Source organism: Muscardinus avellanarius (genome assembly GCF_963383645.1).
Source record: "Muscardinus avellanarius genome assembly, chromosome: 14".
Classification (NCBI taxonomy): Eukaryota; Metazoa; Chordata; class Mammalia; order Rodentia; family Gliridae; genus Muscardinus; species Muscardinus avellanarius.
The window spans coordinates 27,748,719-27,775,900 of record NC_137800.1 but is presented as its reverse complement, the minus strand read 5'-3'; positions in this window follow the sequence as shown (position 1 = coordinate 27,775,900).

The window sequence follows — 27,182 nt, the reverse complement described above, 5'->3', positions numbered from 1 at the left end:
CTCTAAGCTATAGGCCCAGCCCAGTTTTATTTCTTATTTGTAAATAGGATCTCACTAGGTTGCTGAAAGCCTCACTAAGTTCCTGAGGCTGGCTTTGAACTTATGATCTTCCTAAGTACTGGGATTATAGGAATCTGAAATTTATTTATTTGTTTTATTTATTTATTTACTTTTTTTTGGTGCTAGGGGTTGAACCCAGGGGCATTCTACCTCTGAGCTTTACCCTCAGCTCTAATTTATTTTTATTTTGAAACAGGGCCTCACTAAGTTGCAGAGGGCCTCACTAAGTTGCTGAAGTTGGCCATGAACCTGTGATCCTCATATCTCTGCCTTCCAAGTTATCCTCCACCACCAGGAATCTAAAATTTAAAACAGGAATAAAAACCAAGGGAAGTTACAAAATGCAGGAAGAAACCACATTTAGGCAGAGGTGGAACAAAGGCAGCATATGCAGAATATTTAATCCAGTACCTAAACATTAATACACGTTATTATTCTCATATTAGAATAATTCAGAGAAAGGATATTTGTTATAGGCGGTAACGTCTAGATTGACTATTCCAAAGTCTACTAAGCAGTAAGTACCGGCATATGTAAGAGATGTCTAAGAGATGCGCAGTAGTCTGGTTCAGCCAAATGATGTATGATCAAAGGATTAGGAAAAGAGTAATTTTGGAAAGAAAAATTAAGGGCCTAGTATAAAAAAAAAAAACAGGTCACAAAGTTGAGTGTTTGTAGCAAGAAATTTGCATATTAGACAAGAGTAGCATCTCTACACAGGCAGCCATTTGTAAGTTATATGATTGGATAAGGCAAATGGTATACTTTGTCATGACTTAATACCAATAGGACATGGTCAGATGGGGAAGGCATGTTTGACTATATTTCTGAAGGATAGAAAAAATAGAGTAAAAATAAGGTGTTGCTCTTATTTACAAACAATTATTTCACAAATAATTATTCTTTCATAGTACCCAGCTAAGGAGAGGGAAAAATACATTTATGAGGAAATATCTTAAATAAATTTGTATGCAGATAGACAGTTAAGCTGTTTTAAAAGGGGATAAATCTAAAAAGATAAGTATTCCAATAAAATATGTCATTGCTAGAAATATCTAGAGGCCACGTAGCACTAAATTATGTAAGGAATTGCTTTCAGTGGAGCATGTTTTAGGTCTGACACATTAAGCACACAAATTGGAAATGGTTTCTAGGAAGCGATTATAAATTATACTGTAATGGAGAGTCAGGATGATGTTTTGTATATTTTCCTAATTCTTTCTGGGCACAGAATACTGACACTTGTGTATGTGCACATACACACACACACACACACACACACACACACACACACATTATTGAACTTAGATATTCTGAATCCATAGGCCATACTATTTTTTAAGAATTTCCATGTAAGAAATGCATGTCAGCCCGTCACAGTAGTCCACATCAGTTACTCAGTAGGCTGAGGAAGGAGGATCCCAAATTTGAGGCCAGCTTGGGCAACTAACTAAGCAAGAGCCTTTCTTAAAATTAATAAAAAATTTGAAAATAACTGAAGATGGAGCTCAGTAGTAGAGCACCCCAGAGTTCAGTCAGTCCCCAGTGCCAGGGGGACAAAAAAAAGATACGTGCTATGCTGTCACATACAAGTAACAAACATTTGAAGTGTATTGGAAAAATGCTAAAATATAAAGCTAAATTGAATATGTAGGCTATGGACAAATTTTAGAAAGCATGAATGCCATGCTAATAGGTTTGAATATTATTCAGGAGACAGCAAAGAACCTTTGTGAATTTTAGGTCAATTGAGTGTCATGACCATGTAGGCTCTAAGAAGGTATGCAGCTTCGTGGAAAGGGATGAGACGGACAACTGGTAGACCAGGTGTGAGCGATTACTGCAGTAGATTTTGTAGTAGTGGTGGTGGTGGTGTTGCTGATTGTTTTGAAGATAATTTCTTTAATTAATTAAATATCTGTAATTATTCAAGATGGATAGACCATGCCACTATAAGAATTCCAGTAGTCTTATATTTGTGAATACCTTTAAAAAAGGAAAAGCCAGAAAAGAATAATGAAGAAGGAAACCCATTTTCTGCCTAGCACATATCAAATTGCCAGCCCCCCAGAAGAAAAACAGGTGTTTGGCACAAAATACATTATTCTACGGTTTAGGCACAGTGGGTCCTTCACCACTTGGAAGAAGTTCGGGGAAATGTTTAACAGTCAAATTCCCAGATGTCCCAAGGGACAATCTTGCAAGCAGCTGTTCTAAGGGGAGAAGTATCAGTTATGTTGTAGAAGTATAAAACCTTGTTGCTTTCAGGTAATTTTATTTCTTTTAGAAGACTTTACCAAGAATGATTCTTATGGCACATGAGAAAATTTAAGAATACGTTTTAATATTTGGTACAGTACATTTCCTTCACTTATTGTCCTTCTTTTTCTTAAGCTAAAATTGGCCCACAGCCCTTCAAATAAAGATAATTTATTCACTCTGTAGACTGTGGGGAGATAATAAATGCCCATTGCCAGCCAAGGCTTCTATCTATAATATTTCTTCAAGTAGCTTCTATCCCATTTTTTATTCTCTCATCATGTTACATTATGTATCTTAGCTTTGCACTCTGCTACTTCATTCTCCTTGTAGGCTCTCCTTTCTTTGATTTGCATTTTGAATCTAACCATTTGTGTCATTATTCCTGGCCTACTTCTAGGTACTTTTAGGTTCTTTATTATTAGCTTCCTTGACAAGTTATCTCATGTATTCATGATCACCTAGCCCAGCCCATACATACACGCCAAGTGAGTGTATGGAACAGCCCTAAAAGAAGTCTCAGGAACTGTATCAAAGGCCTCTGGTTTCTGAATATCTATACTTAATAATCCTGAGGAAAATGGACAAGAAGTCCTTCTATTTTCCAGTCAATCAAAGAAATCCTAGTACAATTGAGATTCTTTGAATAGTTTAGGCAGTGAATATCCAACTTCTCTGCTCATACATCTGGACAAATATTCTTTTCAGGAAAAAGTGAGGTTTGCCTGTCTCCTAATGAAGACTGTGACATTCTCTTAGTTGAAGAACTGAATTGATTAATTTTTCTCTTTTTCTGAACTCTTCCGATTCACCAAGCAACTCGCTGTTAATACTATGTCTCTTCTGTGCCATGGTGGACATCGACCCAGTTTTGATCTGTATCACTGTAAATATATACATATATAAATTTACATATAAATTTATATAATTTATAAATATAAATTTATATAAATATATATTCCACAAAACTACTCTCAGCTGAGGTAAATGGATCTATGAGATAGCTATCAACACCAAAGCTGGCCATCATTTATAAAACTTTCAGGCAACCAACGCTCTGGAATAAATAAGATCTAGAAATCGAGGTTATTCCTGGTGAGTTTACTCCCTTTTTTTTTACTTATTCAAATTATCTTTATTATAGAAAAGTTTTGGATGTCATTGACAAAGCCAGCAATATCTGGAAAGGAAAAAAATGGATAAAATGACTGAAACTATGAGAAAAGAGTTAACATAATATGCCTGAGACTTCTGTCCTTAGACCTGCTTTCAAAGGCTGGCCATGTCTGATATTGGAAAACTTGACTAGTGAATAGTTCCCTTCAGTGATATAAACTTTTCTTAATGATAAGAGTGGCTGACTGATTCTAAACTTTGTATTTTATTTTATTTATTTATTTTTTATTTTTTGGTGGTACTGGGGTTCTTGGAAGCTCTTCTACCTCTGGGCTACACTCCCAGACCCATTTTATATTTTTATTTGGAAACAGGGTCTCTTAAACCATCGAGGCTGGCTTCGAACCTGCGAGATCCTCCTGTCTCCGCCTCCCAAGCACGGGGACTACAAGCGTGTGCCACCATGCCCAACTAAACTTTGTATTTAAAAAATATTTTATGCCGGACATGGTGGTTCTTAACCACTTCAGTGGCTTCATCAGTTCATTGGACCTTCCCATAAAGGAAATAAATCAGGCAAAGTCTACTACCACAGTCAGATATAATATCCTTTGACCTATCGCCACTTTTATGCTCCATATTTATGTATGTAAAGCGGAAAAGAATCTAAATTCAACATCTAACAGAGAAGGTTAAAAATGTTTGTATGCTTTTTTATTGCTGAAAGTCTTACAAACTTACAAATTCATATGAATCTCTTATTATTTTACTTGGTAACTTTAAAAATGTATAAAGAAATATCTGAACTCTTCCTATCTTAATTTCAAGATCTGGAGAACAAAAATGTTTTAAAATTGTTTGCTAGATTTTAGCTTCTGAGTACCAGAATATGTTGCACTATTACAAAAAAATTCTATGGATCACAGAAATTATGTGACTATATTATTAAAACTGAAATTCTTAAAGCACTAATTATGCATCAATGATTTAATCATGCATCATGTTGTGGGAGTCAGTCATGAACTGTTTGGTATTCTAGGAGTGAATGGGGAAGAAAAAAGCTTGTGGCCTGCCTATGCATCTATTTAGAATCATCGTGGCTAAAAATCAGTTTTATCTAAATTATTTTTAAAGATGTTTGCATGTTATTAATGATCAACATCATGGTTATGGTTCTTTTTTCCTCCAATAGCCGTATGTAATAATTAAACACATTTAGATAGAAAGCAGTATTAAAATAAGTAATAATTAAAGGCTAATTCCATCCAGACATGTTGGTGTACACCTGTAACCACAGTACTTGGGAGACCTAAACAGGAGGATTGTGGGTTTGAGTTCAGCTTCAGCACCTTAATGAGACCCTGTTTCAGAATAAAATAGAGCTCTGAGGCAGAATGCTTCTGGTTTCAATCCCCATTTCTGCACGAATGCATTTGCGTACATAGACACAAGGTAATGCCCTGGGTATATGAAGAAGTAGTGGATGATACAGAGAGAAAGCTTTAGAAGGACACTTCAGAGTGGTGTGTAAAATATTTTAGTGATTACCTATAAATTTAGGCATATTTATTGCTTAAATTGTTCTCTATTGCCTGGAGTACAAAAATGGCAGAAAGGTTTAGGGGTTGCAGGAATGAGAAAAACAAAAAGAAACCTTACCCAGAACCATGGCCTTAGACGAACCTGTGTCTAAGAAAGGAAACTGGCATTGGAGAAGTGGAAAAGTCAGGGTCCCTAGTGCTTGGGCATTTGGGAGGACGCTGCTTCTGCAATGTCCAGGGGAGGCTGTTAGGACTCCCCAGGCCCGTCTGTGCATGGCCCAGACCTGAGATGTCCATGCTGGAGTGGGAGCCGCAGTGCAGCCTGGGGAGTGGCGGCAGTGACACCTCTGTGCTCTCATTTCTGCTGTTGCTCCTTTTCAGAACAAGCTATGGCTGTAAATACCCCAGTGTTCAAATCTGAGGTTCTCAATGAAGGTATAAAACAGATGCTTGAGGTAGGTGGAATAATAATTATATATATATTATAATAAAATATATAATTAATATATTAATATATAATATAATGTATATAATATATATGTATATATATTCTTTCATATATATATATATATATATATATATATATATATATGAAAGAATAAAGGAGAGAATGACTTTTGAAATTATTCTTGCCCATTTCTTCATGTGGCTGTAGCTCTATTTTTAAGGAAAAATGACTCTTCTGCGTGAAGCTTATTAACGCGCGCGTGTGTGTTGTGTGCATATGCATGTTCATGCTTGTGTGTTTTACTATGGATTGAACCCAAGGGCATTCTACCTCTGAACTATACCACCATCCCTATTTTATTTTTTATTTTGAAATAGGGTCTCACTAAATTGCTGAGGCTGGCCATGAACCTGTAATTCTCCTGTCTTAACTTCCCAAGTAAGTATTGGGATTACAGGTATGCATCACCACACCCGGCTAGTCAACCTCATTTTTATGACAGCTGCTAAATACAAGCTTACTGTGTGCCAAGAACTGTACTAGCGATATCATTGCTTTTTATATATATACAATAATTGACAAAACAGAATTCTAAAGTTCATGGCTTCCAACCTGTGGGGGAGATAAATATTAAATAAATGATTCAAAAGTAATAAAAGTAATAATTATTTTTACTTACACCCCATTGTTAAAACCTGTTCATAAGCCACATCTAGCTATGAGGAAAGCTAAGAAATGTAACCGTTATTGCAGGTGACCCGGGGATCCACTAAAAATTTGAGGAAAATGGGCCATGGTGGACAGATAACAGTCCACATTGGCTCAAGTAGACTGAAGGGAAGGACTTAATCTATAATCCTAGTTCTCTTCCTTATTCCAGTGTGATGGAAACAAGTATACGGGTGATACTAGTTGTAAAGAAGTTTAAAAGAAATAAACTTCTAAACTTATATTACAAAATGTTAATAAGCACTGCAGAGGAAGAGGTCACTAAGACAGACTTTAAGCAGGAATGAGGGTTTGAGGGAGATTACAGGGAGTTCAGTTAAGATGGTTTCAGGTATAGGAAAAAGAAATGGGACCTAAGTGACTTGCACAATAAAGAAACTGCTTCTGAGGCTGGGGTTTGTCTCCTAGGTAGACTTCTTACCTTGCACACACAGGCCCTGGGTTCCATCCCCAGCACCACCACGGCCAAAGACAGATACTGTTTTTTCATATAATCAGGTGTGTAAAGACAGAATAGGTTTCCTGAGTGGTGGATTTAGCGACTCAACTGCATCTTCAGAGAAATGGGTTTTTCCTTTTGCTCCACGGTCCAGCATACTTGAATACTTTGTTTAAGCCTTAGTCTTTTTGGGATTGTGTCTCCAAAAAAATTAGAAATTTGTTTCTCTCTCATTCAAATATTGTTGCAACTAGGATTCCTTTCATTCTTGTTCTTATTCACTAGGTGAGAGAAAAATAAATAGGCTTGTAGACTTAAGTCTTTCCCTTCGGTCTAATTGAGCACATAGTCACTTGGAAGAAAGAATGCTTTCTTTTAGGTTTCCTTCCTTCCTTCCTTCCTTCCTTCCTTCCTTCCTTCCTTCCTTCCTTCTTTCCTTTCTTTATGCAGTACTGGAGATGGAACCCAGGGGCATTCTACCTCCAAACTACACCTTCAGCCCTATTTTTTGGTTCCTTTTATTTTTGAAACAGGGTCTCACTGAGTTGTGAAGGACCTCATGGTCCTTTCAGGTTTCTTAATAGCTAAGCCTGGGCTTGTGACTTAATTTTAGCAGTGCGACATCAGTGGAAGTAATGTGTGTCATTTCTAGGATATAAGCTAGCAGGGAGTGCCCCTCCTGGTCCCTCTGTCTTCCCTGTGCTAGGATATGAGTGTGAAGGCTGAGATGGGCAGGCACATATTGAAGAAGACAGAGCAACATAAATCCAAGGGCTTGGCAGCATCGACCTTGTATCTTCTCACCCTACATTCTCTTAAATTAGGGAGAAATACATTTCTGTTTCATTCAAACAGTTAGTAGAAAGTTGGTTTTGTGCCGTACACAACTCCACACTAATATCCTCTCCTTAAGTCATTGCCCAGACAGAGGACTGATATAGTTGATAGATTCCACTGTTTGTTCTTGCCTAAAGAGGTGATTCTAGAGTTCTCTGTGTGGCAGAGGTTATGTGAAGGAGGGCCAGACAAAATCAAGGTGCAATGAACAGGAAAGAGGGAGGAAAGGGTAATTAACCGGCCTATAAAGATGATTAGTTACCCGGGCAAAGAGGGAAAGGCTAACAAAATGGACCAAATGTATGTGTGGCGTCTCTGAACAAAATTCACTTTGGAGGTGGATGTGTTCAAAGAATGGAAAGCCATTTTGACACAAAGGGAGCAGATGATATAAGACATGAGTCAGATGATGCAAGACCCTCTTGTTAATGTGTCCCTAGAACTGTCCTAGTTTAATATTGTTTTTCTTGTAAATATCACAATAATACCTTCTTTCACCCTAAAAAATTTTTTTTGTTGTGATAAAAATTTTACCATTATACTACAAATATCATCTTAAGGAATTTGACCTTTAAATATAGTGGGGAAGCAGCCTTTTTCTGATTTTGTTTAGTAGACTATAAACTTTTTCAGTTGATTCAATCTTTATTTTCTAGTTATGCTCCTGTTTTCCTAAGTCAACTTAGAATATTATTCCCGAATTGGCTCCAAAGAATAGTCTCAAAAGAATAGATAAAACCCCATTTTTGCCTCTTCTGAACTACCGGTATTCTCTGCCTGGACTTCTCATTCAGCAGTACAATTGCAGCATAAGCAATCTTGCTGTGTTGTTATAAACTATATCTGTGTATTATTAAGTATTCTTTTTATGGCACTTCTTTTCAAATCTTTCTAGGTTATTTTGACTGATCTGGAAACCATCAAGTCTGCTAAGTTAATATGTGTTCTACTTTGTGACCTTGAACAAGTCATTCAAGTTACTGAAACTTTCCTAGGCTTCTTGCCCCCCTCCTTTTTTTTTTTTTTTTTTTGGTAAAATAAAGCTATTCATACTGTTACCACATAGACCTTTATTTGTTGGTTCAAAATTTCACAGCAAAATACCATAGACTGAGTGCCTCAAACAATAGAAATCTATTTTGTCACAGTTCAAGATGGTAACAGGGTTGAGGTTGGGAGCCCCTACCAGCTTATAGACTTTGTTCTCACAACATGACCTTTTCTCTCTATGCCTGCAGAGAGAAAGCTCTCCCAAGTCCTTTCCTCTTCTCATGAAGACATCTACTGGATCAAAGAGCCACCCTTAGGAACTCATTTAACCTTTTTTTCTTTTTATAGGTTTTATCAATCATATTGGGGTTAGGGCTTCGATATATAAATTTTTAAGAGACATGGTTCAGTTCGTAAAAGAGATATAATGAGTAGTTAATGAGATACTGCATAAAAATCACTTATAGTTTTAAATTCTATATATCTACATATAACATATTTTGTGGAGAATTGAAATAGCATTTAACTGTACTACATGTGCAGTTACTATTTAAAACCTAGAGATGATGAATAAGATGAATTCAGTTTATGATAAAATAGCAAAGTTGCATATATCATAGTCCTCTACAAGAGAATGAAAACCTATAGTAACTTACTTGCTTTATTGTGCCAGGTTGTAAAGGGGGGGCATTATTTTACCCAAAATAAATGGAGAAGAAAACATCTTTGACACAAGTCATAGTTTTGTTTGAAAGAATTGTCCAATATAAGAACCAACATCTGTGGCTATTGTTATTATCTGCTAATAAAGGAAAAAGCTTGATTTCTACTTCTTCCAACACACCAGATATAGTTATGATACACGCAGTCTTTCTATTTTACTGCAAACTATATTCACCTTCCTTCTCATTTCTAGATTGTAAGTAGTAACTGCACATAAACTATAGCTCTTGAACCAAAGCTCATGAAGACCAGCAGGTGGAGTTGGTGATACCCCACCATATTTAGTCATAACTCCTGATTTTTTTGAACTCTAAGAATTTCAATAGGAAAAACTTGAATTTGGCCCATAGCTGTAGTTTATAGATAGTAAGGAGGATACAGAAGATGCCAATGAAAGTTATAATACAGTCACATGTTGCATAGTACCATATTTCTCAGTGACAGACCATATGTACAATGGTGGTCCCAAAAGATTATAATGGAACTGAAAATTTTCTATCACTGAATGACACTGTAGCTGTCCCAGCTTCCTAGCACAACATATTACTCATGTGTTTGTGGTGATACTGGTTTGAGCAAACCTACTTTATTGCCAGATCTGTAAAAATACAGCAAATAAAATTAGGCACAGCACATGATACTTGGTGACAATAATAAGTGACTGTTCCTGGTTTGTGTATTTATTATTCTTTTAATATTTTAAAGCATGCTTCTCCAATTCATAAAAAAGTTGACTGTAAAATAATACACTGCGTTACACCAGCAGCAGCCTTAGATATTTCATGTTATTACATCTCTTGGTTGAATCTGGAAGGTAAGGTCAAGTGATAGAACTATAATGTCTACATTTATATAAGTACACTCTGCAGCTCTAATGACAGTTCTCAGAAGTCATCCTTGTCATTAAGTGAGGCAGACCTGTATAGAAAGAATGAGAAAGCTAGGTATGGTAGTTCACACCTGTAATCCAAGTTTGTGAGAAGTTGAGACAAGAGGATTGCAGGTTCATGGCCAGCCTCAGCAACTTAGTGAGACTCTCTACAACTCAGTGAGACCCTGTTGCAGACTTTAAAAATTAAGAAAAATAGGATTGGGGTTGAAGTTTGAAGGTAGGATGCCCCTGGATTCAATTCCTAGTTCCAAAAAAAAAAGAACCAAATAAAATTAATACTTTATAAAGAAGTTAGGAACACGAGACACTACCATCTCTATTATTAGGGATTCAAACAATTCTGCTTTTGGAACAGGACACAGGCCCAGCATAGAAAAGGAAAAAATCTAATGTTTTCTGTCCCTCACCTGTGGAATGTCTAGCTGCTCACGAAAGAAATGGTTCCATCTTCTTTTCTCCACTGCCCCAGAGGAAAATTGTAGAGAAAGTTCAATGCACTTATTATTTACTGTAGTGAATACTAAAGCTATCTCTAAATACTTGTGTACATTCTTGATGAATTAATAAAAATAAATATTAAGAAAACCAACATTCCCCTACCCTGACTTGCTAAGAATGATATTTAAGAAAGAAAATGACAGTAGAGACTACAGAAAACTTAGATCTAGTGGCAGATGAGGCCAGGACCTCAAGAGATAGGTGCAGATATGTAAAAAGAAGATGCCGAAAGGATAGAAACAAGAGGGCATCACTGCCACTCTGTGAGTGATCTGAACCAAAAACAGAAAATATAGTATTATTAAGTAGTGCCTTGCACCAGTACTGGTATATTAGAAGGGCTAAAGGAACTTTTAGGGAAAAGTGCTGACAGTCTTTGAACTACTTTGGAATATCTAGACTGATGAAAAAAATGGAATGACAAAAGGAATGACAAGCTGAGGCCCTTTATTGTGCAGATAATAGCCATTGTTAGAAACTAGCTCTTAAGATAAAAAACCTGTATAATCCATGTGCCATTGAAACCTAAGGGACCTTCTTGCCATTTGCTTCCAGCTGAAAAACTATTTACACATTATACCAAGAATATGAAAAGAGACAAATTGGCAGGATGGTGAGGACAGATCTCAGAAGCAAAGTATAGTCTTCAAAGAGAAGTTCAGCAAAGAAAACTGACCAAAGGCTGTAAACAGCATAATCACTGGATTTTACATCAATAGCTGAACAAACACACTCAACTAAAGTCCTATATAAACTAAACATTCAATAAGTTGGTGACACAATAAAAAATAGTAGATGTGATTATAGCATGTTCATCAATATAAAATTGCAAAATATCTGTAGTAATATTCACTTGGGATCTAAAGAAATATTTCAAAGGATAGTAGGGGTAAGTGGTCACTTTCTAATTTGTTGTACAGTATCATAAACCTTTGAAAGTTCTTTTTATATGTTTAACCATTTCTTGAGTCATTTGCTACTTAATTTCATAATGCATTTTCAAAGGTTGATTGAACTATTTTAAGTAGATCTATTTGGTGGGAACCTCAGAACAAGAAATAATTGTAGTGTCTGTATTGTCTAAGTAAAACAAAAATAATGACTTCAAATGATTGTAGCACCTTTTAGATTACATAATACAAAATTAGCTAAGTTGCCATTTTTATTTATTTTACATTCAGCACACAATGTTCTTTTTTCTGTCAAAGTGTTATAAGAATTGAATTAGAATACTTATTTTAAAAAATACAATTGAGCTGGGCATGGTGGCGCATGCTTGTAATCCCTGCGCTTGGGAGGCTGAGACAGGAGGATTGTGCAGGTGCGAAGCCAGCCTCTCTGGCTTCAGAGACCCTGTTTCCAAATAAAAATATAAAATAGGTCTGGGAGTGTAACCCGGAGGTAGAAGGGATCCATCCCCAGTACCACACACACAAAAAATATATTGGAAAGCCTACCTGGTTGAACAAAGATTAAATGATAATTACCTTACAAGATCACCACATATAGTTATACAAGGCCTATAACATAAATTTTATTAGCCAACTCTATCAGATGGCTATTGATGAAAGAGAGGCCAACACTTCATTAAGACTAAATTTATCTTGACCAAGCTGGACATTAAGTGATAAAGTGGATTATTATGAGAAAAAACAGAGTAAGCAAAAACTTCAAGCCTTTACTTTTTTTTTTTTTTTTTTTTTTTTTTTTGGTACTGGGGACGGTACCCAGGGGCTTTCTATCTTCAGGCTACACTCCCAGACCTATTTTATATTTTATTTGGAAACAGTCTCACTAAATTGTGGAGACCCTCAGTAAGTAGCTGAGGCTGCTTCGAACCTGCTAAATCTTCCTGTCTCAGCCTCCCAAGTATTGGGATTACAGGCATGCGCCACCATGCCTGGCTAACTTCAAGCCTTTAAATATACAATATATATAGTATATATATATACTATATATATATATATATATGTGTGTGTGTGTGTGTGTGTGTGTGTGTGTGTGTGTGTATACACACATACAGTGGGTAATTATTCCTGTTCAACCACCATTGAACAAAGCTGCCTCCCATTTGACTAAGATTTGAATATAGCAATTCTTTGCTGTTTATGAGGATGCATTTTATATCTATACATAGAAATAAAAGAAAAATCAGTCGGCAACTAATAATAGTTTTGACTCATAACTGACCAATAAATGCAATTTTACTAGTCATAATAATTCCAAGAGCTCAAAGTCTATCTACTCAAATCTTTATAAATATTGTTTGGAGTTTTTTGTTTTTATCACTGAGGAACTACAGATCAAGATTTAGGTAAAATTCCCTTTTTGTATTTGAGCCTTTTGAGTCCCTTTTGTTTTAAAATGCAAGAATGTTAGTTCTATGAGGACAAATATTTTTTATTTTATTTTAAAGCCTTTCTTTTTTATTGTTGTATTCCCAATGAAGACAACTAATAGATATTAATTGTAAACATTATGGGGATTTGTAAATGGAAGTAGACCAGAATCCTTTCATAACAATAAAGTGAAATTTTATTAAAGAATTTTTTCTGCATTGTTTACTCAATCAAGCAACAGAAACTCAAGTGCCAGGAATCATTTAATTATTCTTTATAATTCTTTATAATATATTCTTTTTAATCAGACTACCAAGAATTAATGAATATTCTTCTATCATGTACTGAAAATATAATCAAGTGTTTTAAACCACTTTTCTTTCAGTGGACTTAGTGATAATCATTTTAATAAGTATCATTGATTTATTGAGTATATGACATAAAGCTTTATCTTCATTCCTGCCCAAAGTAATGTTGAGCATGATTCTTCTCCCATCCTGCCAATCCTGAAAGAATGCCTAAACATTCCTAACCTCTCACATGGACTGGTGACGGAATGCATCTTCTGAGTTGATGTTTTTCTTCTGTTTAAAGATTCGAGGGCTACCCCTTTACAACTCTCGCTTGACATTTCCTCTTTCCTTCCCCAGGCATAAAAATGACTCATCTGGCTGATAAATATTGGAAATCAACTCTGTACACATTCACCTCAGCCTTTCAATTCAATGTGCTACCTCGCCAGAGCTTTCTTACAAGGAGGAGGCATTATCTGCTGTTCCTCCACAGGCACTGTTCCTTCCCCAGTCTGTGGAGCAGCCTGCCTCAGTTCAGCATTGCTTGTAACTGGGTGGATGCATTGTTCTAACTTATAATAAATGTAAGAGTCAAACGGATGATACCTTTTAACCTATTCTCCATTAGCAATAAAGGTTATATCTAACCCTCACCTTTTTATTTGCCTCCTTTCTCTAAGAGGATAAAGAAGTCATTCATTGGAATCCCTCAAAATGTCACAGTTTTGTTACACTGGCCAAGATCACTAAGAAATAAGTAATAAGCTAAATCGAGCATGGACTGGTAGGCGTGGGGCTTGGACTCTGGTATCAAGGCTGATTTAACTTGTAGCTGAGGCCGGCACAGTGCCTAAGGACCATGATGCATCAAGGAACCCACAGAAATGTTTTATTTCTTTAAATTCTGAAGAAAAGAAACACACATGCTCTAGTTTGGATTTGTCTGTATACTAATGTAGTCACAAAATAAAATTTGTAATACTTTTAATAGCATTTTAATTATCAAAGAAACTCCTAAAAGCTGACCATGCTCAGGGCCCACAAAGTCACAACACAACCCTGCTTGAATTTGATCAGGCTGGTCTGCCATTTACAATGGTTCAGTGGCTTTTAATTACTCTGACCTGTGTGAAATTGATCATGTGGATGATCAACCTGACAGATGCATGCAAATAATGATCGCTGGGCTCTGCCCACAGGTGAGTGGCTGGTCCTGATGAAGGTAGAATTACAAGCGTGAGAGGCTCTGAGCAGAGAGTACTGGGGCAGCTTCTTTCTGAAGGAGAGGTAGGAGGCAAGCGTGTGATTTGGGGGCACAGGCTGCCCTGGAGGTCCACTTGGCATACATTCTCAGAGCGAGGGTGCCCGGTGGATGCTATTGTCGACAAGAGCTGGAACACTGGAACAATGAATCACTATAGGGAAAACTTTTTCCATCTACAGAACTTCTAGATATTAGGAGGCAGAATATTTCCGTGTTATGCAGGATGTCTGACTGTTGAGCTCCTAAGGTTCTCAAATTCTACATTTAGGGGCAGGTTGTGATCTGGGACAATAAACTTGAATTTGTGTGGCTTATCTGTGGCATCAAATATAAAAATCCTCTGAGAATTAATAGATGTTTCAAAATGACAGAGTGGGCATGAAGGATAAAACCATACTGTTGATTAAATGTGCTCTGTCCAGATTGAGGGAACATTTTGAGAAGAGTTTAGAATTCAAAGTGGTGGGAAAAGAGTATCTGGAGCAATTTACCAAGACCTCTCAGGGAACAGGCATTAAAACTCTCCAAAGCAGCTCAGATCACAAGTTCCCTGAGGGTGATTTTTCAGTTAGAACAAACGTGGGGGACTTCGTGTACATGTTTCTCTGAAATATCAGTTTCTCAAACCTAAGTAATTTCACACACACAAAAAAAGACAGCACAGGACTAAAAATGATTGCCTGCAGGAGACCATGGAGAGCCTGTCATCTTATAGAGCTCAGACACAAAGCTGTATGGGTCAGAACTAAGAGGCCCAAAGTGAAAATGGTAATGTTTTCCTGGATGGAAAGAAAAATAAACCCAAAGAAAACATGTGGACTGGAAATGTCTCTGTTGCATTAGAATCTTGGCCACAAGCCTTCCATCATAAATGTCACTTTCTGAGAAGAGATAATATGTATGGGTGGGTTTCCCTTTCCAGATATAGTAAATTCAGAGCACTGAAATCAAACTCTTGCTGATAAATTTTTCTTCTTTAAGTTCACAGTTGTGGGTATGGTACAACTGGCATCTTTTAATAGACAATCTGGTGAAAATTAAAAACTCAGATATTTTTTCACCCTCCTACACTTAGACACTATTGAATTTCTGCCATGGCTTTTGGCAATACTAATAGTGTGTTGTAGAAATGTAATTTTTCCTGGGATAATTGCCAACAGCAGGGAATTGGCTTCTTTTCTGTATTTGTTGGGTAATGGGCCAGGGCTGTTGATAATCTTGCATGTCCTACTGTCTCTCTGAGCTTTTTGACAAGTGAGGAACACCAAGGGCCTGGCATTAAAATGTGGCTTTTGATCTCCTGAAGGTATTATAGCTTTTCAAATAGGAACCTGGGCTGGGGCTGCTGTAAAGATTTCAGCTGTACCCTTTTACAGGGTACAGTTTTGAGGCTGAGCAGAATAAAAAATTAGAAAAATTATGCTTCGATTTTAATTTAGTTTAAGGTTTTTTTTTCAACTTTGGTAACTAACAAAAGCAAGTGATCTTGATTTTGGACTTGAACATATTCATACCAAGTTAATTCCTTAGTCAATAAACTAAGGGATTTATTCCTTTTTTAAAAAATTCAACAACATACTGAAATTCATCATGTTGAAAGTGCACAAAAATTTATATGCTAGAAAATTATTATATCCGGGCGTGGTGGCGCATGCTTGTAATCCCCACACTTGGGTGGTGTAGACAGGAGGATCGTGCAGGTTCGAAGCCAGCCGTACTGGCTTAAGAGACCTTGTTTCCAAAAATTTAAAAAAAGTATAAAATAGGTCTGGGAGTGTAGCCCGGAGGTAGAAGGGTTTCCAGGAACCCCAGTACCACCAATTATATATATATATATATATATATATATATATATATATATATATTAAAGTGATTACAGTTTCAAGATATAAGACATTATGCATATGCACACACATACACACCACACCAGACTACCTTCTATCATACGCCAGACTCACTAAGGTAACTACTAACCCAAATAGTAAACATTATTATGCTTTTTCTACCTAGGTATATTGAACTGCAATGCTTTTCTTTTAACTTTTTTATTTTTTTGTGGTACTGGTGATGAAACCCAGAGACATTCTACCTCCAGGCTACCCATTCTATCCCTCTTTCTCTTTCTTTCTTTCTTTCTTTCTTTCTTTCTTTCTTTCTTTCTTTTTTTTTTTTTTTTTTTGGAAACAGGGTACCCTCTATTAGAGTCTCACTACTACTTGCTCAGGCTATCCTCAAACCTTTAATCCTCCTATCTCAGCCTTGCAACTACTGGGATTATAGGCATGTACCCCACACCCAGCTTACTTTTACTTTTGTATAAACTTTATATAAATGAAACTATATATTACCTTTTTATTTGTTATACAAACTTATTTCCTCAACATGATACTTGTGAAAGTCACACATGTGTAGTTGCGGTTTATTTTCAGAACCAATTGATTGCCTGATAATCTGGCTCAGCTGGAATCAGATGGTGTCCATGGGCTGCTGAGCCTGTTCAGCCTCGCTGCCAACAATGCAAAAGTGAAAATGGATGTGGTTTCTACACTCAGTGGGTAGAATTTAATTCCATTCTCACAGCTCTGTCCCATAGTCCCTTGATGAACCTTGTTATATTTTTATTGATTCCTGAGTGGTGGCCAATGGCCCAGATATTTGGTCTGCCACTTGGAAAACTGAATTCTGGAGAGTTAAAGGTACTCCTCATTGGGGCCACAAATTATGGAAACAAATCACAACTACCAGATGAACCAGAAACAAATCACAACTACTCAGGTTGATACCATGGTAAGGACACTCTGATGATACTACCAAAGGAGACCAAGTCAAGCTGTCCATGTGTCTCTATCAACCTAAATTTCCTTTTGACTCATCTTTGGAGATAACTGACCTTTCCTTACATCTAATCTGCTGACATACCCAGTCATTGAGTTACTAATTTTAGACACTGTGTTTTTTTTAGTTTTGGCATTTATTCTTCCTTCCTTCCTTCCTTCCTTCCTTCCTTCCTTCCTTCCTCTTTCTCTTTCTTTCTTTCTTTCTTTCTTTCTTTTTGCTTTTAAATCTGTGAAGTCCTTTTTAAAGATTCTTGTTTCCTTTGAGATACTGAAGTTTTGCTTTTTCTCTATACAATTAGTAAAATAGCTAATGCATATTTTCTTTCTGAAAATTTCACTATTTGGCATGCCTGTAGATGTTTCTGTTGTTAATTCTAACTCTCATGTTGATGTATCTTTCTGTGGGCATTTATATTTTTGAATGAGTGCTAGACACTTTTTAAAAACATGTATGGTTGCTGGGTGTGGTGGCGCACACTTGTAATCCCCACGCTTGGGAGGCAGAGACAGGAGGATCGCTCAGGTTCGAAGCCAGCCGCGCTGGCTTAAGAGACCCTGTTTCCAAATAAAAATATAAAAAATAGGTGTCTGGGAGTGTAACCCGGAGGTAGAAGGGTTACCAGAAACCCCAGTACCACCAAAAAATATATATATATGGAAATAATTTAAGGCCAAGAATATTATTTTCCCCCAGAAAGCATTGTGTGTTTCTTCCTGTCTGGTGCCTATCTTGATCACTTTAATCTCATTATAGTTCTAGACCACATTGATGTAACCATTGAAAGGCTGATTTATTTCTGATTTATTAATCCTAGATAATTAACCCTAATGGATATAAAGTCTAGGTGCACAGCACTTTATTTTACTTTGGTTCCAATTTTGGTAGGCCTTATTCTTCAACTTTTATTTCCTTTTCCTTTAAAAGATTGTTATAAAAATTGCTTAATCTGCCATATTTTATTAATAGAAAAATATTTCTATGGTAATTGAGGTCCCAAATTTCATATTCTCCTCTCTTGATTATCCTCTGTCCCAGGATTCTTGGTCTAATGACTTCTCAGTATCTTCATAGCTATTGATGCTACTAGGAAAATGACTTTATTCTTCATCTAGAAATTTTTTATTGTCACCGAATGAAAGTTTGTCCTAAGTTAACTAGTCTACAATGAACAAAAACCAGGATGTATTTGTGTTTTTAAATTTTTTTAAATTTTATTCTGGTTTAATGTACACAAAGTAAAATGGTATAGATTCTAAATGCTTAGTTGAGGTTGCTTTATTTTTCCTTCTCAAATGTATATTTGTAGGTTATCATCACTCCAATAAGAATAATATTCTCATCTTCCTAGGAAGTACTTCATTTGCTTTTGCAGTGAACACTCTTACCTCACCCCACCAGAAACCTATCATTTAATTTCTTACATCTTATATTTATATTATTGACCTTAAACTGTATAAAAGAAATTACATAACAGTTTCACTTTTGCTCAACCTATGTTTTTGATGTTCACCCATTTTCTGCACATATCAGCAGCGTATTCCTTTTATATTCAATTGTGCTAGGTTACTAAATATACCACAATTATTTATTTCCTGTTGACAGACATTTTAGTTGTTTCCAGTTTGGGCTGATATGGAGATATCTTTTATAAATATTCTCAAAATATTCCTTGGATTTAATTTGTCATGGGAAATTATAGAGCAGCCATATTTAAATTTAAGACATATGTGTGTTATTGGAGTTTTTATACACCAAGCACCACCTCCAGTTTAGTCTTTATCGGGTGGCTTAGTTATCATATTTTTTGTTGTCTTGAAATTTAACAAATTCTTATAATGTTCTTAGTATGTGCTAGTTACTATACCAGAAACCTTTCAATATGAAGTTACTTAATGATCCTGAAGACACATTGGGATATGTAATATTAGTAGTAGTAGTATTCATATTTCCTGAATGAAGGAATAGAAGTACAGAAAGACTAAGGAAGTTTCCATATCACGTAACTAGAAGTGGGAGAGTGAGGATTCAAACCCAGACTCTTGCTTCAGAAAAAAATGCCACCTCCCAGGGAGTGTCATATCTAAGCAGAGAATCTTCTCAATAAGCCCACATAAAACCTTAGAATACATTGCTAGGCCCATTAAACATTCTACAGAGGCCAATTATAATAAACTACCATACAAAAACAGAGTAAATATTAAATGTGCTTGTTTGAGTAGCAAGGTTGTTAAAGACACACCACAACCCAATGATGGAACAAAGGAGCAGTTTAAACACCTATGGACCCCAAGCAATTCCTCACCAAGGCTGTCTCACTTATTCAGGGAGTGACTCTCCATTTTTTCTGTGTATGATATCCCATATCCATGTGATAAATACACAACATCTTGCCAGTACCCCTCGAGTTCTTGTGGAGTTAGCCTTCCCTTCACATTTCCAAGGATAACTGGGTCCTGATTCCAGGGACCACACTGTAATGCATATTCATCTTTGTCTCTTTGCAAAAATATTTTAAAGCTCATCATTGCCTTTGGTGATATTACAAACTAAGGCCAGGTGAGGGAGCTCTCCATAGGACTGGCTGTAGAAAGTCTGACCCATATCATTCCAGGGCCCAGTTTCCATGAAAAAAGGCAAAGTCAAATTATATCTCTATGGGGAGGGGAGAAGTGAAGTTTGAGAATTGTTCCAGCACCAAGAATGAAAGATAAGTAAAAAGTACAAATGCTAACCTAATGTTGAGGGTGATGGTCAATTGAAGGCTTTTTTTTTTTTTTTCAAGTTTGCATTGATTTGGGATTCAAGGCACTAAAGGAAAGAAAAAAACAAACTGCAAAATTGAAAGAAAATCTGATGGAAGTGGTGGCACATACCTGTAATCCCAGTACTTGGAAGGATGAGAAGGAAGGATCACAGGTTAGAATATAGCCTCAGTAATGTAATGAGACGCTCAGCAACCTCGCAAGACCCTATCCCAAAAATTAAAAAATGAAGAGGGCTTGGGGTGGAGCTTAGAGGTAAAATATACCTGGGTTCAATCCCCAGTATTAATAAAAATAAAGAAAGAAAAAGAAAGAATTAAGGAAGGAAAGAAAGGAAGCAAGAAAAAAAGGAAGGGAAGGAAGGAGGGATGGAGGGAGGGAGGAAGGCAGGCAGGCAGGCAGGCAGGCAGGAAACCTATTGTTAAAAAAACCGAATATTTTATTTGTTCCAAATTCAAACTGGCTTGGCTATGCCAAGTTTAACCTCACCGGAGCAGGCACCTCATCTGCTTGCTCACTGTTGTGTCTGCATTCAGTACCCAACAGTGCCTGGAACACAAAAGAGATCAAGTGTGTGTGTGTGTGTGTGTGTGTGTGTGTGTGTGTGTGTGAATAAAAGATCTTAACTCGCAAAGCAGAACAGTAGGTTGTACATATTTAGTGACAGCATGTGAATTATTACTTATTATTTTAAAAAGATTAATAAAACCTTGGGCTTAAACTGAGTGTGATGGCATATGCTTGAGAGTCTGAGACAAGAGAATTACAGGTCCAAGACCAGCCTCAGCAACTTAGCAAGACTCTCCACAACCTAGCAAGACCCTATTTGAAACCCAAAATTTTTTTAAAAAGGGGTAGGATATAGCCCAGAGTAGAATGGCTTTGGGTTCAATCCCCAGTACCACAAAAAAGCAAAAATAAGTGAATGACTCCCCCAAAACAAAAACAAAACACTAGATGCTTACAAGTTGAGAAGTTGTATTTAAAAATAAATTAAACACAAAATCATACTCCATGATCAAGTAGGGTTCATCCCAGAGATGCAAGGCTGATTTAACATATGAAAACCAATCGATGTAATTCATCATTTAAACAGAACCAAAGACAAAAATCATATGATCATTTAAAGAGACAATTAAAACCCATTTGATAAAATCTAACACCCATTTATGCTAAAATCACTGTAGAGAATCAGAATAGAAGGAATATACCTCAAAATCATAAAGGCAATATACAACAGACCCATTGCCAACATCATATCAGATGAGGAAAAACTGCCAGAGTTCCCCCTAAAAACAGGAAAAGACAATAATGTTCATTATCTTCATTTCTTTTCAGTATAGTACTTGAGATTCTAGCCAGAGCAATAAGGCAAGAAAAGAAAACAAAGTACAAACAGGAAAAAAACTAAAACTATCACTATATGCAGATGACATGATACTATACTTAGAAGTCCCAACAAACTCAACCAAAAGGTATATAGAACTTATCATTAAATTCAGCAAAGTATCTGAATACAAAATTAATCTTAAAAGCCAGGCGTGGTGGCACATGCTCGTTATCCCAGCATTCAGAAGGCTGAGTGAGACCAAGGGATCGTGGTTTGCGGACAGCCTCAGCTACTTAGTGAGGCCCTCTGCAACTTAGTGAGACCCTGTTTCAAAATAAAGAATGAAAAATAGGTCAGGGGGTGTAGCTTGGAGGTAGAATGCCCCTGGGTTCCAACCTCAGACCTGCAAAAAAAAAAAAAAAAAAAAAGATATTGCACAAAAATATAAAATACTAAAGAATAAACCCAACCAAGGAGGTAAAAAAAACCTATACAAGGAAAATTATAAAACATTGAAAAAAAATCAAAGAAGACCTTAAGAGATGGAAAGATCTTCCAAGCTCTTGGATAGGCAGAATAAATATCATCAAAATAGCCATTCTTCCAAAAGTGCTCTATAGATTCAATGCAATACCCATTAAATTACCAAGGTCATTCCTCACAGACATAGAAAAATCAGTTGTTAAACTTATTTGGAACAAGACAAAACAAAACAAAACAGAATAGCCAAAGTAATTCTCAGCAACAAGAATGATCTAGGAGGCATCACAATACCTGATTTTAAACTAAACTACAAAGCCATAGTAATAAAAACAGTATGGTATTGGCGCAAAAACAGTTATACCAATGGAGCAGAATAGAAGACCCAGAAACAAATCCACACACTTAAAGCCAACTGATTTTTGACAAAAGGGCCAAAAACATACTTTGGGAAATAGTCTCTTTAACAAATAGTATTGGCAAAACTGGTTAGCCATATTGGAAAAAATGAAAATAAACCCCACTTTCTCACCCTGCACAAGAGTCAATTAAAATGGATCAACAACTTCAAACAGACCAGAGATCTTGCAGCTTCTTGAAGAAGGCATAGGTCCAACACTTCAACACATAAGCACAGGTAAAAACTTTCCCAACAAGACCCCCAAAGCACAAGAAATTAAAAAGAGAATCAATACATGGGATTGCATTAAACTGAAGAGCTTCTGTACAGCAAAGGAAACTATCAAGAACCTCAACAGAAAGCTGACAGAATGAGAGAAAAATTTTGCCAGCTACTCATCCAATAGAGGACTAATATCTAGAATATACAGAGAACTTAAGAAAATTACCACTAAAAAAACTAACCCAATGAAAAATGGGCTAGTGAACTAAATAAACATTTCACAAAAGAAGAAACTCAAATGGCTAGTAAGAGTATGAAAAAATGTTCAACATCATTAGCAATCAGAGAGATGCAAATCAAAACTACCCTGAGATTTCACCTCACTCCAATTAGAATGGCAATCATTAAAAACACAACAAATGCTGGCGAGGGTGTAGAGAAATGGGAACTCTAAAACATTGTTGGTGGAATTTTTCAAATTAGTGCAACCACTTTGGAAAACAGTATGAAGGACCATCAGAAGAATGCAAATGAACCTACCATATGATCCAGCAATACCACTCTGGGTATATACCCAGAAAAATGGAAACCAAATTACCAAACTAATGCATGTGTATGTATGTTCATAGTAGCACAATTCACAATTGCCAAACTGTAGAACCAGCCAAGATGTCCATCAATAGATGAATGGATTACAAAACTATGGGATATGTGTACAATGGAATTTTACTCAGTCATAAAGAAGAGCAAAATTATGTCATTTGAAACGAAATGAATGGAACTGGAGAACATTATGCTAAGTGAGTTAGTCACGAAAAGTAAAAATCGGATGCTCTCCCTAATATGGAAAATCTAGGGAGAAAATAGGTCATAGGAGGAACTCTAGAGGAGAAAGAGAAACCATAGATGAGCAAATAAGGTGACCTAACTGAGGGGGATGGGAGGAGAAAAGAGGGACATTCCCTAATGTATGTTCACAATCATATCAAAGTCAATCACCAAGCCAAACACGAGAAGGAAGGAGGAGGGAGGGATTGGGGTGGGAACTGGGGAAGGGCTAAAGGAGTATGTGTGCATGTATGCCTCTACTATCTTGTACCCCATTAAGATGTATGACTACAAATGTGCCAATAAAAAAGAGAGAAAACAGAAATTAAGTAAAATAAAAGAAAGTTTTAAAAAAAATTTAAATTGTTTTATTTCCTGTTATGGAAATGTCATTACTTACTAAAGCCTTCTTGAGTAGACGCTTTCCCACACTTCTCTCTCTTTTTATTGTGGTAATAGGGATTAAATCCAGGGGTATTCCACTTCCAGGCTACACCCCAGCCCTATTTCATTTTTGTTTTGAAATAGTGTCTTGCTGGGTTGATGAGAGTCTCACTACTTGCTGAGGCTGTCGTCAAATCTGTGATTCTCCTGTTTCTAGAATTACAGGCATGTGCCACCACACCCAGCTCCCACACTTCTCTTATAAAACGAATACACTTTATCTACAAGGAGACCATAAAAAGAGTAATTTTTGCATTTCAGAACTTATTGAATAGTTTTAAAAGAAAATTTGAAAAACAAAGCATTTAAGTAATTCATCAGATGCTTTTTTGCTCCCTGGTGGTGGTTGTTTGGGGTCCCCCACAGGCCTGTTCTAGACATTGTGCTTTCATCTTGCAGCCCACTGGAAAAATCCCATTTGGAGTCTTCCCACCCATCTCACGCTCTCAGTTTTCATAGTGGTTTGCATTTTAAACATTTACATCAGAGGAGACAGCTGGATTTTTAATTTGGGAAGTTAGTCACTCTGACTAATTTGAGTATATTTGACAAGGCACTTTTTCATACACTCTTTCTAGTCTGTGATACAGCTGTTTTCCTGTTTTTACAGGTGAGAAAATAGGGCCACAGGGATTAAGAAATTTGCCCAATTTCACAGTGCTCATTACTAGAACAACTGAGACTCCTCATCTGGTTTTTCTGAAGACCTCACCATAGCACTTTCTGCCAACTTGCCCTGTTATCTTGGGACACAGCAATGTCAGCTGCTACAGACTCATCACAACAAATGTCCTGGCTTTCAGGTGGCCACACAGATCCCATTGTCTTCAATCCGTCACTTCAGTTAATTCATGGGCCAGATTCCGGCCACAATAATATGTAACAGAATATACAAGCTGGTACTGTTCTTCTTAGTATTCTCATTATTACATCTTCAGGTGAGGTTTTGTAGTCCCAGAAACTTAGTTAAATCAGAAGACATGAATGATAGTGTGATATCTACTTTATTTCTAAAACTCACAATATCCTTTGTCTTCTAGTGTATGCCAAACTGCTTAGTACCTTTGTCCTGGGTCTTAAGAAAGTAAATAAAATATTTAAAGGTATTGTGATGAAAATTTTCTTAATAAGTTATAGCTATCTTTTGTATCATGAAGCAAATAATCTATAATTGTTTTATATATAACGCTAATTATAAATTTTGTTATAAAATTGGGCACATTTTCTAACAGCAGAGAGGTTCTAAGAAATTTTTCTTTATATAATAACCTCTCTAAAAAGAGGCAGTGTGTATAGTAGTACTAAAAGTTGGACATTTCGTTATACAAGCATGCAACAAAATCTCAATGCCTGGTATGCAACAGATTCTCATTTAAACTCAAATAAAAATCTAGTAGAATGTATTAGTATATAGCTAATAGTTTCTGAGCTCTAAATTTTTAAATGCAAAAATTTATGTGAAGCTTTACTGCTTCACATAAATTTTTGCATTTAAAACTCACAATAAGCAAGGCAGATTGTTTTATATTGGGGATTTTTACAGATGAGAAAATCAGGCACTGGAAGGCTACCAATTCATTTAGTATTATTCAACCATGGCTAAAGGTATAACATGGACTTAATTTATTTTCTACTGCCTGGATAGAATAGATTGGGTGTAGAATGATTTTTTTTTCCACATACAATTTCATCTTATTAAGTTTAACATGGGAAAGAGAAGGCCAGTTCATTTTCTCTTCTATAAACAGGTTGACAAATTAACTTTATCTACTTGTTACCGGGGTTCAGTGAGATTAAGGAGAAATGAATTGGGCAGATGCTGCACATCCCAGGTAGATGATATATTTCCCATGACCGTGTTTATACTACTGCCCACAAATATTAAAATAGCCAAAGGACAGATTACCAGCTCATGCATGAGCAGTACTTACCTTGCCTTTTCCAAGCCAGAAACACCAGAGACTAGCACAGGTTCTGTGTTGAACTGAAAGGTGAATACTACAGCCCCCAGAGAAATGTTTTATGGCTCATTTTTTTCTATGGAACTGGAGTATAGTGGAAAGTGGGATATGAAGAAGCATATAAAGCTGTTTATATAAATCATTGAGAAAAGGTTAATGAGTGTTACTAGCACTAGTATTGCTCTTTTTACATGAAGAATATTAGATTTATAAATATACTTAAAATGTATTTAAAACATTGTAATAGATAAGATGTCTAGAACAGTGTTTGATATACAGTATGTATTTGATAAGTGTATATTACATAGTAAAAAATAGAACCTTGTTCAGAAACTCTTAAATATGAAGAACTACCAACTTTCAGGCAACTTTTCCTGGACCGGACCACATATATGTGACAAGAGCCTGTTTAACCTAAGGAAATCTCTAGTTAAAGCAGATCAAAATATGTGATGTTGAATGTGACTCAAGTTTTAGTGTTGTGACTGATTTGTGTTTTAGAGAAAGCCAGTAATTTTTCCTGAAAAGCCCGAGTGTAAGCTAAATTAATGACAACTCTGTGTGTTAATATTTTATAGATTATCATAATACTAGCAGAAATTACCATTTGCTCTACTAAGTATACCTGAGCGAGGCATGGTGGCACATGCTTGTTAATCCCAGCATTTGAGAGGCCGAGACAGGAGGCTCTCAGTTTGCAGATGGCCTCAGCTACTTAGTGAGGCTCTTTGCAACTCAATGAGACACTGTTTCAAAATAAAGATTAAAAAGTAGGGCTGCGGGTGTAGCTCAGAGGTAGAATTCCCCTGAGTTCCATCCCCAATACCTCAAATAGAAAAATAATAAAATATTTTAAAGAAAGAAGTATACCTGGTAGACAAATAAGGATGTACTACTAAGTAGTCCAGTCAAACCAAACAGAAGAGTTCTCACCCAAACTATCCCCACAAGCAAAATAAATAATAGTATGCTATTTATAATTTCTATGAGAATATATCCTTCATCAACAGTTAATGATAGCTAAGCCAGGTGTGGTGGCGCATGCTTGTAATCCCAGCATTTGAAACACTGAGACCGGAGCATCATGGTTCGCAGACAGCCTCAGCTACTTATTAGGCCTCTACAACTTAGTGAGATCCTCCTTCAAAATAAAGAATAAAAAATAAAGCTCGGTGTGTAGCTTGGAGGTAGAATGCCCCTGGGTTCCATTCCCAGAATTCCCAGTACTGTAAAAGAAAATGATAATAATGATAACTAAGGATATCTAATAAGAACAGGAGGCATCAATACCTATGTTTCTTCTGTCAATAAGTTAATTGCTTATGACAGAAGCCTGATGTCATGATGTCTAAATGTGTATCAGAAATTATGACAGGGTACTTTGGTTCAACTTTATGAAGTTCTTATTTCTAGGAGAGTAGCTTTTGGGTGAGTTAAGATAAACAAAATGTACCAAATGGAGATAAGATTAGATTTAGTTGTTAATATC